A 16,334-nucleotide genomic window follows, 5' to 3' on the forward strand; every position below is an offset into this window, starting at 1 on the left:
GTTTACTTACGAACAAATAAAATTCTAGGTAAAAGAGATATTTGCACATCAGAAACTTAGCATTTTCTCTTTAGAGAATCGCCTCCGTTTTACGTAAATCCACAAACGATTAAAATCATTCTAATGATTTGCAATGAGATTTAAAAGCATTTTCTTCTACAAGAGAAACTTTTGTTTTCAAATAAATCCACAAGCAATTAAAATTATCCTAACGATTTGCAATCAGATTAGTACTTCAAAAACATTTTCTTCTTCAAGAATAACTTCGACTTTCGCATAAATCCACAAGTAATTAAAATCATCCTAACGATTTGCAATCGGATTCAAAAGCATTTCCTACTTCAAGAGAAACTTCGATTTTCAAATAAATCTACAAGCAGCAAAAATCATGCCAACAATTTACAATCACATTAATACATGAAAAGAACTTTCTTCGCCAAGAGAAACTTCGATCTTCTCGGATTTCCAATAAATCAACAAACAATTCTAATCGAAGATAAAAATCTATTTGCATAGCAAAACAATGGCGTTTCCTTTCACGGGAACGAGGCGAACTTTGACAAAGTGTACGTAACCCAGATCTAACCCCACTCAAGTCAAGGCTACGTCGAACCCAACTCAAACAACAAAACCAGGAGGTCCAACGATGTGGTTTACAATTGAGCCGGCTATGGTTTGAGATGTAGGATCCGCGTTGTGGAACGTTTCCACCCTCCGTATCCCTTTTTATAGGAGAAAAAAAACAGCGAGAGCGTGAACGCTAGTGAACTCGGAATGGGCAGTTTTCACGTCGCAGGGTGGAAAAAACGCGAACGATGAGTATTAAAATTCTCTCGCCGGTAGCTGAAGTTCTCCCGGTAATTCCCGATAATGAGTATCCATGAACTGGAAACTTTCGATGCTCCCATTCCACGGGAAAAAATGTAAAATAGTGTCGAGGGCTTTTTCAAATGTTCGCTGCCGGCACGACGAAGTAGGAGGACAAGGGGTGAGGAGAAACGGCCGTAGAAGATGGAGAATGGAAAAATTCGACGAGCCGCGAAACTTTTGTGAAAAAATTCACGGAAATTTTACAGTCTGAAAATGATCGTGATGTTCCGCCTGTCCGGGCTCTGTTCCCTGTGACTTCCGTGTCCGACGTTGCCGACTAACAAGCTGCTAATTGGCGGAATCGATAACGCTAAGGAAATCGAATAAACGGTACTGATTAAACGAACATTCGTTGTCGCGACGTTCAGGGAAAATAATGTAGTAATGTGATATACGAGGTTGTAATAATGTTATGTAATATTATTGCAATGTGCAATGTTAACAATTGAACTGTCGTGTATAAAATAATTTTATATAATGTTATTGCAATGTGCAATGTTAACAGTAGAACCGTTGTGTATAAAATAATTTTATATATTGTTATTGCAATGTGCCGTTGCATTAACAATAGAACCGTCGTGTATAAAATAATGTTATGTGATGTTATCGCAATGTGTAATGTTAACAATAGAACTGTCGTCGAAATGACGAATTTCTGCTTTCTTATTTGTGTTATAATTACAAGAGTGGTGTAAGTCATATTTTCGTTGTGTTTTAATTTAATTTAAAATAATTGTGATGTGTCATTTCTTTTTTAATTTTGACTTAGACTAGTTTCATAATTATGGAATCTATATGTAGTCTATAAATTACATTGATTTCGATCACTGTGATGTATACATTTTTTAATATTTTCCGATTTTTGTCAATTTTAATGGAATGAATATTCCTTTTAGTGTTTCAAGGATTTACTCGTTTCTTCCTTATTTCTAGGTCACAAAGCCTTTCTATTTATAGCTTCGGAATATATTGTACAATCATTTCAGAAGCCAAAACATAAATTTCCTCAATTTCTATTCTCTGGATTTAACCATATAGCTTCTAAGCCACTCATACATTAATATCACACACTCGATAGTTCTAATATTAATACAAACTAATTCACATTCAAAAGATTTCATCATTTTCTATAATTTAAAAAACATTCTATATATTTCTTCTTCCATTTTTCTGAAACGATCTTATTAACCCTTTGCACTTGAAAGGTAACTTACTCCCTATTTAATTTCATACAGTAAAGCTATAAAATACAATATTTAACATTATACTTCGTACAATGCATCAATTTGAGAAATATTTAAATAAAATAGCTGTGTGCCTCAATATACGTGATCTCTCTTTGAGTTAGTTTCACAAAATATCGTCTGTATCTCATCAGAAAATGTTCAAATATTTCTAGTGAAAAACTTCTGAGGTAAAAAGGTTAAATCAGTATTTTCCAACGTAGGAACGTGGACCCACAGAGGGGCAATTTGATTTTTAAAAAATTTGAAATATTTCATATGTTTCACAACATTTACGCACATAAACAAAATAGCAAAACTATTATAATCAATATTTTTAAAATATTATAATATAATAGAAGCTATATATATATGTTACATAGGAGGGCAATTTAAAATTTTAAATATCATTTCATATATTGCATAATATTCACGCACGTAAACAAAATAGCAAAACTATTATAATAATAAAAATTATGTACGTGTTACACAGGGAGGCAATTTGAAATTTCAAATATAATTTCATATCTTTCACGATATTTACGCACGTAAACAAAACAACAAAATTATAATAAATATTATAAAAATATTATAATATACTATTAGAAATTATATATATATATATAAAGGTTTAAGGGCTGCATGCCATAAAAAGGGTTAGGAAACACTGCGTTAAACCTTCATATCCCAAGGATTCCCAGAAGACGAAGAATTTCCTTCACGGTGTTTTTACGTGGCTGTTCCCCTTTAATCCTGAAAATATTTTTTATTCCGTTAGGTAAATCCATCTGTGTCGCGGCCCGTGATCCTGACTAATTCACCCCCTCGACACGCGTCCCTGGCACGCACACGTGCTTTATCCGTCTACATACACGTTACACCTCCTATTCCCACCATAGCAATTTTTCACATTACTCCCGCGCCTTCGGTTTATTTTTCCATGTCGGCCGTGTCTCCGCGGCGAGGCCAGGTTTTTCCAATTTTTAGCCGTATCGTGCAACCCCGTTTCTACCGTTCCCGCGCACCCCTTTCGCATTTCTTCCGCCTCCCTTGCGTATCCTTCGCGCGCATTCATCTCCATTTTTTCCGCGTGCTCGCTTCGTTGTGCCACCTGCGATCCCACCAAACGAGGCTCGAGTAATGCTGAAACATTTGCAGCCTAGTTTCCTATGTAGTGGCTCGGACCCTTTTCGCGCGCCGAATACGACGAACGCTAAACAATCAACGGTGTTCCTGGAAGACGCGTGTTTTCCATGTCGCGAGAGAACGCCGCGTGCGTTTTGTTTTTAACACATTGCGTACTGGCAACGAGAAATCTCGTTTTTATATAAAGACACTTAGCTATGCAACTCTGCTAATTAGCACTGCGTTTAAAAAAATATTAAATTTGTTTCGAATTGATTATCTATTTAAAATATATTACATAACAATATGATATTTGAGTTTTTCTATGTATAGTGATACAACTTGATCTCGCTGAAAATTTCCATCCGCATAATTCAGTTTTCTGAGAATTAGCCGTATACAATGTGTTAATTGATCATAACATTGAGGGATTTAAAAGAATTGTTGTTCCATAAAATGTTGATAATCATCTAAATACTTTAATTCCTGTTGGTACAGCAATTACTGTTGTTGCTGAACGCGTTCCGTGCCGCGTGGGTCGTAAACGATAGATTCTCGGACAGACGTCTGCTATCCTTTTAATCATTGTAAAAGAAGGAATTAGGAATGGGAGACTTTGACTTGTTCGGTAGTTTTAGCGTGGATATTCTAGAAGAATAGAATTTTAACTCAAAGTACATGTATGTACTTAGTAAGACTTTCTTTGTTCGATTATTTCTCGTAGAGTCTGTTATCTTTTAATCATTGTAAAAAAAGAAATTTATTTATTAAGACTTTCTTAACATTTCTTGGTCTTGGTTAAGTCACCTGGTAGTTCTAGTGTTATTTGATTTAGAATTCGGTTTGTCTATTGTTAGACCAATTCCTTTGACCGTTTCTCAGAGAAACATCTATCTTTGTAATCATTGCAAAAAGAAGGAATCAGCAATAGGAGATTTTGATCTGTCTACTAATTTTAGCATAAATATTCTAAAGCAACAGAATTTTAACGCGAAGCATATATTTATTAAGACTTTCTCAATATTTCTTGCTCCTGGTCAGGTCGTCTGGTAGTTCCAGTGTCAAAGGACTAGAGAGGCACGGAAAGAAAAATTGTTTTTGGGAAACGTAGTAGCATAAAGGTTGGAAACCGCTGCTCTACATCCTTGTCCGCGTCTCGCCCGTTTCCCTCGGTAATTCGTCCAAGCCTGGCATCCTTTATTTACTCGTGCAACGATCCTGCTCGCTCGAACGCCGCCTCCCGCCGACAATCGATCTGTCTCGGTCTCGCCCACGGTTTCCCCGCGTTATCCGTTCTCGTCTCGATCACCGGTCCCCTTCGTCGTATTTCCGCCATCCGCGGTAGCCCATCTTGCTCCCGGGCCTCTGTCCTCTTCGCTCTTCCGCCGTGAACGTCGGCCGGCCACGCGCGCGCCGAGCTAGGGTATCTCTATACCAGTTTCCTTCCTTACTTTTACTCTCAACCCTCCGTTTCGCTCCACTACCGTAGAGCGATCCGCTGTTTCCCTTCTGCCCGACGGTTTTATTCACCTTATTCCCACTTCACCGAAGCGTCTCTTCTCTTCTTCGCTCGCCACGCGCTCGATATTACTCTCTTGTTTCTTCCACGGCGTCCCGCCGCTGCGTTCTTTAACCCTTAACACTTTGACTTTGTGAAAAATCGTCGAGACTTTCGTGGCGATTAACATTTTAACACATTGCGCCCCGGCACCGCGATAATGCGGGATTTTTAGTCTATCGTTTAATTGCTAATCCTTCGTTAATGCAACATTTTAGATGTGTATAACACATGTCCAAAGTGAAGTTACAAAATCGAATTCCTTATTCTTTTTCGTAAGTTAGAAATTTCGGTTTGTTTGATGTTTAAAAATGTATCAATATATTCACCGATGCTCGTGTTTTTAGTAACTGAAATTTAGCCGGCGTACAATGTGTTGACACTATGCCGTCCGATGACACCACCGGTGTCTCGCGAAAACAGTCAGACAAATGCCGGTGACGTCACGTTGGTGTCGCGTGCGAAGCTATCGAAATTTTGTGAAAACGGAGGGACAGGATTGACAACTGTCGAGATTAGTAAAACTTGACGTTCGATGATCTCCCGAAAACCTTGAGGAAACCCAGGCGAAATAATCCAAACGACTCCTACCGGCGCCAAACAAAAGATTCCCAATTACGCGCGCGGACGGCATAGTGTTAATAGTTTGAGTGCCACGTTATTTACATTCGGGTGGCGATATTTCTCACGTAAACTTGAAGATTAACACGTTGACTACCACGAAAACATCAGCGTTTTATGTACTACTTACACCTTCGTAACAAAGGTAAACAGGAATAATTATTAATTACTAGCTACCACAATTCTTACATTACAATATTATCTAGTTATGTGCATTATTCTTTGTTTCATTAATCTTGAAAACAGTTATCTTATAAATTATAATTGTTTTCAAGTTATTTCTAATCTCCGGCCACCAGTGACCACTACGGCAGTCAACGTATTAACATTCGCGTAACATAAGATTAGATCATCTTCTTGGTGACGTATCGGAGGAACCGAATTGTGTTGGGCGTATGAAATATAAGAAAGATAGAGCAATTGTCAGGAAGAACCTTGGTTTTTTAGTTTCTGCTTAACACTTTAACTGCTATGCCAGTCACCGATGACTGACGCTTCTGAATTAATTGAAAACAATCGTAACATATAGGATAATCGATATTCAATGAAAATGTTTAATAACGTAGCTAAGTTGATGATAGTGTAATGCAAAGATTGTAACGTCAAATAGTGAATGATTGTTGCTACTTTTGTTTGCTACCAAGGAACAGAAAAATATGCAAAATTTTCGTGGCGCTTAACATTGTAACATTTGGAAGAAATGCAATGAAATTGTCCATTCTACTTTAACTGGAAATTTCATTTGAAAATAATACAGTCATAACAGCAAAATAATTTTCTGCTTTGAGCTATTAGCCAATTGAACGACATTGGTTTTTGTTAAATTCATCTAGAAATCTTCATCAATCTCACTCGTCATTGTACAGCAAGGGGTTAACCCTCCACGCGTACTTCCATCGTACGTTACACTCGCGCCGTCCTTTGGTCATTCCTCCTTTGCTTTGGTTTCTGCTTTACCGATTCTTCCTTGAACCTGCACTTTGGTCCTTTTAGCTCGGTGTTTTCTATTGATTTTTGGGTGCTTGGGATTAGCCAGTGGTTATGTGTTACATACATACATACCTTTGGTTTTAGCACTAAAACTACTGTACCGGTCAAACTTATCGATTCTAATTTGTTTCTTGTGCAATCATTAATCTTAAAGGCATTGAAAATTTGAAATAATCTTGAAATTAAATAGTTTCACTTGGATACTACAACGAATGCCTGAAGGAACTTCTTCTGTAGAGTTCACTGTCATCTCTGTTCGCTACTTTCAACTCTTTATAAACATTTTGACTTTCTTGTTAATTCTTTGAATTCCATGTGGACGTTTACGTTGCCGTTAGAATTGTCGCGTCCGCGTTATTTTTTATTTTTATTCTTCATTACGAGTACTTTCTGCGAGTTTGTTTCAGGATTTTTTTAGTTGTATATAGTAAAAGTTCCTTTCTGTTGAAATTACCATTCGTTTCTTTTTCAACGGAATATAACTCTTTTTTAATCTCTAATTCAAACGTCGTTGCTTTTACGTTACTTTCCATTCGTTGAAGGAATTTTTTGCCTATCTTGATTTTATAATACTCTTATCATTTATTCTCTGAATTTCCTTGTACCTTTTGCAATATTACTTCCACGCTGCTCTTTTCATATTTATTCGACGGAAGAAAGTGGAACTCGAAATGAGAATTCTTGTGAAAAAGGCAAGATTACCCTGCGAAGCTTCAATTCCGTAGTCTCGAGCTAATAACTCACTCGGCGTTCTTCGGTTCATTGGTTCCTCCTCTTCCCCTAGTGCGGTGTATTTCGTGGGTTTAGTTACCGAAACTGCCTCTATTTTACACACATCTCCCCCTCGTTACTATGAAACACATGCTCCATTCTGTGTTGCCCAATTTATCCCACTTCCTCCCGTTCGCCCGCGACTTCCTTTATATTCAATTGCACTTCCTTTAATTCCTTTCTTTTTCCTATTTACCTATGTTCTATGTGCCCAATTTAGAAAAGCAATTTTCTCCGGACCGTTTAGAGGGAAGTTTCAACCCTTCGCCTTTCTTTTAACTCTTTGCACTCGAGAGGCGACTCACAATCGCCATTTGATTTCATGTAGGAAAATTATAGACTAACAGTCAATTTACAATTTCGGATAAGATGTCAACGTATGAATCATAGAAATAAATAGTTCTCACCTTTAACCCTTTGCACTTCAAATTTCCTTTGCATTTTTTCCTTGGTAACTCTGTATTATTATATTTTCTTTGAAATGCACTTAAAAGAATATTTAGTTTGTTGAGAGCAACGTGAACGATTCTTCTTACTACGTATTTCAATATTTGTTGAAAATCATACTGATAATATTTATCGAAAGTCGTTGGAAAAATCGGTTTTCGGGTATAAACAGTGTTTGCAAATAAGAGGTGTCATGCTCTGGTCTTAATTTGACATGGGACACGTGGTGTACTTATTAATAATATTGAAAATGATATAATAAAGGACACATGTGAATCAACTTTTACAGTCGCAAGTTTTTCACTAGAAATATTTGAACATTTTCTGATGTGACAAAGATGATATTTTGTGGAATTAACTCGAAGAGAAATATTATTAATATTTCTCAAAATTGATACATTATATAAGGTATAATATTAAATATCAAATTTTATAGTTTTATAGTGTGAAATCAGGTGGTGAGTCACCTCTCGAGTGCAAAGAGCTAATTTACGTAGGATTTTTCTCCATGTTAATTTCAAATAATATTATCAACACTTCAGCAGAAAACAATGAACATTTATACTGAAAAATATTGTCAACTGAATAGAATTGACATTTTTTTGTTCTTCGACGCCAAAGGATTCTGAACCAACGAGTTTTCCATTCAAAACGTATCGATTCACATGTAAATCTCGATTCCAACAATTGCAGTGTGTCCAAAAGCGAAGTTTACTTAAACTACATTAACCTTACCTTCACCTTTCAAGTGTCAATTCAATTTCTTCGATCTATCTCCCGCTTCCATGGTCAGCACTTAAAAAGCTCACCTGAAAAATTTTACCCTCGAAAAATTTCAATTTATATAGAATCCGACGAGTACGATACTCACAGAAGGAAAATTGTACTCGAGCTCCACTGTACCAGTCTTCATCCCCAATTTGTCTGACCAGTTCCCCAGCATCGCCCCCAATTCTCCCATTCAACTTCAGCCTTCAAAATTCTTTAACCGAAAAACTTTACCGAGGAAATTCAATTTAAATACAGCAAAACAAAAATTCTATTTAAGCTTCCTTGCTTTAAACTCCACCCCGATTTCAATTATTTCTTCAACTTTATCCTCTTTTTCCTCCACTTACGCAATTTTCCTATTTTTCTTCAAATACCAGCGTAATCCAATCAATAAATATTGCCTCGGAGAGTTCGATTTACGTGCAAATCCGATAATTAAAAAATTTCGAAGAGAAAAACCGTACTAGAGCCTCGATGAACCAGTTTTCAATTTTTCTGTCAATTTTCCAGCTCTACTCTCTTTTTCTCTGCTCTTCAATTTTTGCTTTCATATCTTCAACCCTTAAAATCCTCATTCGAAAGGATCACGCTGGGAAAACTTCGCTATAGAAAGGGAACGAAGCAATTCCGAAAAAATGATTCCATTCAATGTCCCAGTCCTCATCTTCGTCTCCCATTTCTATGGTCAATTTTCCAAGCTTGCTCTCTTTCATCATTCCACTCGGCAATTTCTCCTTCCATTTTCATCCCTGAAACTCTCCAAGTATTACCTTTCAGAGAACTCAGCATTCAAAAATATTCCAGCGAATGCGGTAGTCTTAACAAGAAGATCGCAGCCATCCTGCTTGCCCCATCTCCATTCCCCATTTCTGCGACCAATTTTCCAACCTCAGTCTCCTCGTTCCTCCCTCCCTTCCCAAATTTTCCCTTCTTCGCCCTTCGAAGTTCGTCAACCGAAAGACGTAATCTTTCAAATATGTCAATATACCGAGAGATTCAAGAAATTACAATATTTCTGAAAAGAAGATTCTACCCAACCTACCTGTCCTCGATTCCTGTGACTGATTCTCCAACGTATGTCTTTTCGTTCTTTGCTCACCAATATTTCCTGTAAACATTGGCCTTTAAAATTCTCCAAGAGAGAAATACTGTTTTCTCAAAAACATCAACATATAGACAGATTTTAATAATTATATGTAGCAAAAAGAATATTTAATCAAACCTCCAATACTTACATCTCCAATTTTTGTTACTAATTTCCTAATCTCAGCCCATTCTTTCCTAATGTTCCCTTGCAATCGCACTCTCTCAAATTTTCAATTAAAAAATGTCTTTCATATACTAAATGATCAAACCTACTACAATATTTATAAAAAGGATATCCTATGTAATCTCCACAGTACATCTCCAATTTCCAGTTCTCTATTCTCAACGTCCTATAAACCTCAGCTCCAGAATCCTCCATCAAAAAAACTACCCTCCCAAACCTCAGTACACCAAATGATCCCAGTAATTATAGTACTCATGAAAACAACATGTCTAACCCCCAATCTCCATTTCCTCACCCTCAACTTCCCGTACACCCCATCCTCAAAATCCTCCAGCAAAAAATACCTTCTATAAACCTCAACACACCAAACGATCCCAGCAATGATACCACCCACAAAAACAACATCCCAACATTAACAATATTCCAAACCCCAATCCTCATCTCCCTACCCCCAACCTCCCATACAACCCCAAATCCTTCACCAAAAAATACCTTTTATAAACCTCAATACACCAAGCAACTACAGCACTCATAAAAACAATATTTCAAACCCCAATCCCCATTTCCCAGACCTTCCACAAACCCCTTCCCACAACTCTCCAAAAAACACTCCCACAAACCTCGATACCCCAGCCAACCCCAACAACGATACCACCCACAAAAACACTAAAATTAACAATATCTTAACCCCCAATCCCCATCTCCCTCAGCCTCTCACAAATCCACAAACTCCACCAAAAACCAACCCCAACATCAATACCTCAAAGGATCCTACCAACTCCAATCCTCCGAAAAAGAATCCTGCACCCACCCCCGTCCACCCTAGCAATTTCCCAGACCCACCAGCCTACCGGCCGAATTTTTCCTTTCAACCTCAGCCTTTAAGATTCTCTATCCGAAGAATCGCAGTCCGTTTCTGTCGGTCGCACGCTACTGGGCGTTACGAGCCTCCCCTCCCTCCTTCCTCCGCCACCCGAAACCCAGCAGCATCCCTCTCTCTCTCGCTCGGCGTGCCTCCATCCCTCTCAGCCGTATCCGCGACAGCTCCACGCACTCTCCGACACCCTCGTTCTCCGTCGCTCCGGCGCCGTTCTCGCTCGATCCTGCGTGCGCTCCCCCTCCGTTTCTCCCTGTCTTTCCCGCGGGTCTCTCTATCGCGGCGGAGAGCCGTGGCAACCGGTCCGCGCAGCAGCCCGCCGCCTCTCGCCGCCGTTATTAGACAAGCGGCAACATTTCTGGCGGACGCCGGGGACGTTCAGTCGCGACCGCGTACCCCGTCCGCGCTCGTCTCTCTCGTTCGACGCCGGCCCCGGGCCACTCGCCGCTGTTGCCCCTCGAAAAATCTCGACTCTCACCCTTTTTTTTGCCCTCCCCGTCCCCGCCGCATCCACGCACACACGCGAACGCCGCGATCTAATCCACCCTCTCCACGCGCCGAACCGCCGACGAGCATCGTCGACCGGAAAAACGTCGCTGAAGGATCACCTCCAGCACGAAGGCCGCCGCCGCGCGCACGGAGTCAACGCACACCTGGCGGCTAGCGAAGTAATGGTCACTACGCCGCCCCCCAGCGCCGAACGAGCGGGGAACATTGTTTGAATAGACTAAGGTGTGTACACGTTTCGTTAAATGTGCGTTCCTACGACTTCCGAGGGGTTGGGGACGGTTTTTGCCCGAGCGGGTGAGGTCGCCCGAGGATTCTACGCTGGATGAGTCCTTTCTTTTCACGCTTCTTCTGTTGCTTTTTATCCGCCTGTCGCGGGGGAACTCTGTCGGGATGGTTTTAAGGGTTTCTTCTTCGGGTATTTTTGGCTCTACAGTTGGCTGATATTCGGAATCTTTACTGGGGTTTGCGGGATTTTCTTTGGGGAGTGTCGATTGAGTCTTTGGTTATTGTGTTTTCTGGTTTTGTGGTTGAGTAGCTAGTGTATGCAGTTTAGAGGGTTCTGCTTGGTTCGATATGATTTCTTTGAGTCATTATCGTTTGAGAAACGTATTTATCAGTGTGTGCAGGGGATGCAGGGAGTGTAGATATTTGTTTGTAGGATTTTCTTTGGGGAGTGTCGATTGAGTCTTTGATTATGGTGTTTTCAGGTTTTTGTGATTAAATAGGTAATGTATGCAGTTTAGAAGGTTCTGTTTAACTCGATGGGATTTCCTAGAGTCATCGCCTGAGGAACGTTTTTATGAGTGTGTGAGGGGATGCAGGAAGTGTAGATACTCGTTTATGGGATTTTCATTCGGAAGTGTCGAATGAGTCTTTCATTACCGTGTTTTCAGGTTTTTGTGGTTGAGTAGGTAGTATATATAGTTTAGAGGGTTCTGCTTGATTCGATGAGATTTCTTTGAGGCATTATCGTGTGAGGAACGTATTTAGGAGTGTGCAGGGGATGCAAAAAGTTTAGATATTCGTTTGGTTCGAGGCATTCAGGTTTCTTTAATTAAAGTTTCGTTGTGAATTAGATGTTTGTTATATGTATTCCACGGAATTTGTGTGTACCGGAATATTCAGATTAGTTTTGACACTTGCTCCGGTCTTCGTTCGAATTTCAGTGTTTGATTGCCAGTGACTGTCGTTGGAATATTTTGTTCGATATATCGTGGTGTGTATTAAGCTTCGGAAATGTGGTAGTAGAGTGGCAACGCTAGAGAATTCTTGGACAAAAGGAGAGCGCGGTCGCCTGATGAAAGACAATTGCGAAGAAGCGAATGACTTTCTTACTTCTAGATTTGTTGAGGGTGTACGTGGAGGATTATTGAGGGCTGACTAGAATATTGGATGAATAGAAACTGGTTTCTCGGGGAGGAAATGGAGGTCTTAGCTTGCTATTCGTCATTGTCGTCGAGATACTTTCTTTCATCCTATTTTTATGTATAAACACATATTTTATTACATATAAACACCTTGTGATCTATCTTGATGTATCTTGTGATCGGTAAACGGAACGAGATTGTTTATAATCAAATTTGGAAGATCAATTTTATGTTTCTGCAATTTCATATTGACTTGAACACGTTCTTAACATTAAAACTACCGGAGTTAGATTGACCCACTTCAGAATGTTTGTTTTACAAGTATTTAAATTACGAAGGCATTTTGCGTAAGACTTGTAATTAGTCCTTTGAGGTCGAGAGGCGACTCTCAGTCGCCGTTTGATTGGCAGCAAAATGATAAAATGGAAAATTCAATATAAAATGTTGAAGAAGGTATTAACACGTGGAACACAGAAATAAAGCAATTCTGATTCATAATTTATGCAAGATGTTTATTTGATACAGCAAACCTATGAATTATATTTAGTATTTTAAATGAAACTTTGCATCGCTATGTGGAATATTTAAATAAAATAGCTTTGTTCCTTAATTTATCTATGAATTAATTCACAGATATGAATATAATTCAATTAGATAGATATAAATATAATTAAATTAGTTTTAAACGATGTTGTCTATCTCATCGGAAAATGCTGAATATTTCCAGTGAAAACTTTCGAGTGCAAAGGATTAGTACCTCATTCAACATTTTATGTTGAATTTTTGATTTTATCATTTTGCTGCGTTCAATCAAATGGCGACTGACAGTCGCCACTTGAGTGCAAAAGGTTAACTCTGATGTATAAGCTAGAAATCCGACATGCGGATTTAGTACAAACAATTTTGCAGTTGCTTTCATAAATAATTTCGTAACAAATAACTACAAATGCAACATCTATGCTTTACACCACGTGTCCTATATCAAACCAAGACCAAACTGTGATTCCTCTTGTGTGCAAGGGATTAATATTTCGTCAGCAAAAATAATGAATGTTTATAATGAAAAATATTATCGAATAAAAACGGTTAACTTCGTGTATTTGTACAGATACTAAGAAACTCCTCGAATCTCAAGAGACGTACTGTTCTAATTTTGATAAATAATTGGGAATAAGTCACTCCAGTTGCTCGGCAGATTTAGTGTTAAAGTCTAGTCGACGACTCTAAATCAAGAATCTTGTTCGAATGCACTGCAGCGTGTAACGAAGTCTTTAGATGTATTGTAGCAGAGCTCGAAAATTCTTTGCTAGAGAAGAAAGAGTATCCAGTGAAAGATCAAGTCTCAGAAAGTGGAATATTTCATTTTCCTGACTTGTCCATGATGTCTGTACAGGATTTTTGATGAATAGGTTTCTAATAATTGCTGGAAAAGTGAAAGCAGTTTGTATCCGATCGATCATAGACGTTCGATGAATCCACCTCGCATTTCTCGCTCAATTTCTCTCCTCTTACTTCGCATCCAGCGATTCCTGAAGGAGAGGATAATTCCAGTTGACAGCAGAAACATTAATCGTATGAAGATATTGGAGTACACTGAGTACACCGAGGTGTGTTCTAAAGTTCTGTAGATACAGTGACCCGAAGCATATAGTGGAGTAACTTAGCAGAGACATTATTATCTTCGGAAATGAGGCACTTCGCGAGACGGACGAAACAGCTGATTTATTACAGAAAAATAATTGTTATCGAACGTAGCAAGTTTATTAGAATTTCGTGACATTCTTCATTTACCTGGGACCGTATGGAAATAGAAATTCATCTTCACTATCAACACGTTCGCTACTAGCGTCCATTTCGGCGAGGACCTCAATTGTAATATTTTATTCAATTCGATAAAGCTTCTAAACAAAATATGGAAGAAATGAAACTGAAACGAGTTATTGAGTTTCTAAATATAATGCCGTAGCTTGTAACTTTGGACAAGAATATCTATAAGATCAACTTCATTTGGTTAATATTATTACTTATTTATTTTATATATTTTACGCTGATAACAAACTCGTTTAGGATGAGTTCCCAAATATAATGCCGTAGCTTGTAACTTTAAATAATAATATCTATAAGATCAATTTCATTTGCATTATTTTAATATATATAATTTCTTTAATAATCCATCAGTTTTCTATAGTTTCGGGAATGATTACTGGTGGAAATTTAAATTTTTTGAAAATTTGAAGCTTGAGAATTTGATTTTGGAAGTGTCAATGTCTAAAGAGGTGTTTTAATTTTAATACTGAATTTGTATGTTCGGGTCGAAGAATTAAAGTTGCAATCAGAAATTTTGTTAAAATTCTGAAAGACCTTATTCATTTCACACTGCAATCTCAGTTTATTTTGTGAATATCTAATTTATAAACTACCACAAAAGTTTTAAACAACGAATATTTTTGGAAGTGATCGACGTGTTAAAATATTTTCATCAAACTTCTCGAGCATTCGACAATTTTCTGTGTAACCTTCTGAAACACTAGATGAAAGTAAATAAGTAAATAAGTTCATCTTCGTTAGATTACAATTTTCAAGAAGAAATCTGTAAGAATGTGTACTTTCCTTGAAGTTCACAGACTGACGAATAATTCGGGGTAGACTCTGTTAAACACGTACGATACGAGGAACGTTGTTTGAATATACCAAACTGTGCACCAGTTTTGTAGCTGCGCCGCACAGACGAGAGAATTGTTGTTTTGTCATCCCCTGGGAACCAATCGCGGCCTTTTGTATTTCGTGTTTATCAGTCTTTCTTCTACGGCCCCGTTGTCAATGGTTTTTAATCTGATATTGATAGCACTCTGCATTCTCCGGATCGTTTCACTATTGTTTCACATTGTTCATATTCGCGATTATATAATTGTACGAGTCTGTATATACATTTCGAACGGTGCATTTAACAATGGATTTACTGGATGAGTCAAAATTACTTGTTCACTGAATTATTCTTTGACAATTGAATAAAAGACGGACGCTTCTCTGAGAAATTGCTGAGGAAATTGATTTAATAATATGAGAACTGAGCTGCTGTAGGACCTGGATTAACTTGGTTATTCACTCGGTTGTTTACTTATTCATTTCATTATTCGTTTGGTTATTTACTTATTTATTTGATTGTTCACTTGGCTATTCACTTACTCATTTGATTATTCACTTGGTTATTTAGTTATTCACTTTGTTATTTACTTATTCATTTGATTATTCGCTTGGTTATTTACCTATTTATTTGATTGTTCACTTGGCTATTCACTTGGTTATTCATTCGGTTATTTACTTATTCATTTGATTATTCACTTGATTATTTACTTATTTATTTGATTGTTCACTTGACTATTCACTTGGTTATTCATTCGGTTATTTACTTATTCATTTAATTACTCACTTGATTATTCATTCGTATATTCACTTGGTTATTCACTTACTTATCTGATTATTCATTTGATTATGCACGTATTCATTTGATTATTCACTCGATTATTCACTTACTCATCTGATTACTCACTTGGTTATTTATTTACTCATTTAATCATTCACTCGGTTATTCACTTATTCATTTAATTCTCCACAAACTCAACCATTCGAATTCTCAGATCCTACCTAAAGATTGATAGTTCGAATAACTCCCAATCACAAAGGAGAATGCTTTGAAAAACTTCCCCTAGAGTCTCCATTTATCTGGATTGTCAGTGGCCCAATTAAATCGAACAATTCTATTGTACAAGTGAATCGAAATCTTAGTCCTTAACTCTCCAAATAGTTTTCCCATCTATCAGCAACTCCAATCAATTTTTATAGTACCCCTAGCGAAAGTTGGCAATCTTATAACATGTCTTAGACCTTTTACTTCCCTTCTCAGTACAGAATTTGGATATATGGAAAATCTAAT

At 37.8% G+C, this 16,334-nt stretch overlaps 2 protein-coding genes across 9 annotated transcripts in view; one reads left to right on the top strand and one right to left on the bottom strand.

Moving 5' to 3' along the window:
- The window catches only part of LOC116432920 (uncharacterized), a 100,110-nt gene that overhangs the window by 48,547 nt on the left and 35,229 nt on the right, over nucleotides 1-16,334 (bottom strand). For 2 of the 8 annotated variants that reach the window (XM_076365482.1, XM_076365486.1), the window contains 2 exons: nucleotides 8,477-9,484; nucleotides 4,202-8,414 (listed from right to left, as the gene is read on the bottom strand). The exons of 1 other annotated variant lie outside the window; for it this stretch is intronic. The gene's annotated coding sequence lies outside the window, so the exon portion shown is untranslated. Of the gene's footprint in view, nucleotides 1-4,201; nucleotides 8,415-8,476; nucleotides 10,788-16,334 lie in introns of those variants that run through there. 5 more of the 8 variants (XR_012998147.1, XR_012998146.1, XR_012998144.1 and 2 more) reach the window with 5 other exon arrangements.
- Nucleotides 10,967-16,334, top strand: part of LOC116432910 (uncharacterized) — a 40,502-nt gene continuing 35,134 nt past the window's right edge. The window contains exon 1 of the mRNA XM_031990410.2: nucleotides 10,967-11,255. The gene's annotated coding sequence lies outside the window, so the exon portion shown is untranslated. The remainder of the gene's footprint in view (nucleotides 11,256-16,334) is intronic.

This window comes from Nomia melanderi, chromosome 3 (genome assembly GCF_051020985.1).
Source record: "Nomia melanderi isolate GNS246 chromosome 3, iyNomMela1, whole genome shotgun sequence".
NCBI classification, from domain to species: domain Eukaryota; kingdom Metazoa; phylum Arthropoda; class Insecta; order Hymenoptera; family Halictidae; genus Nomia; species Nomia melanderi.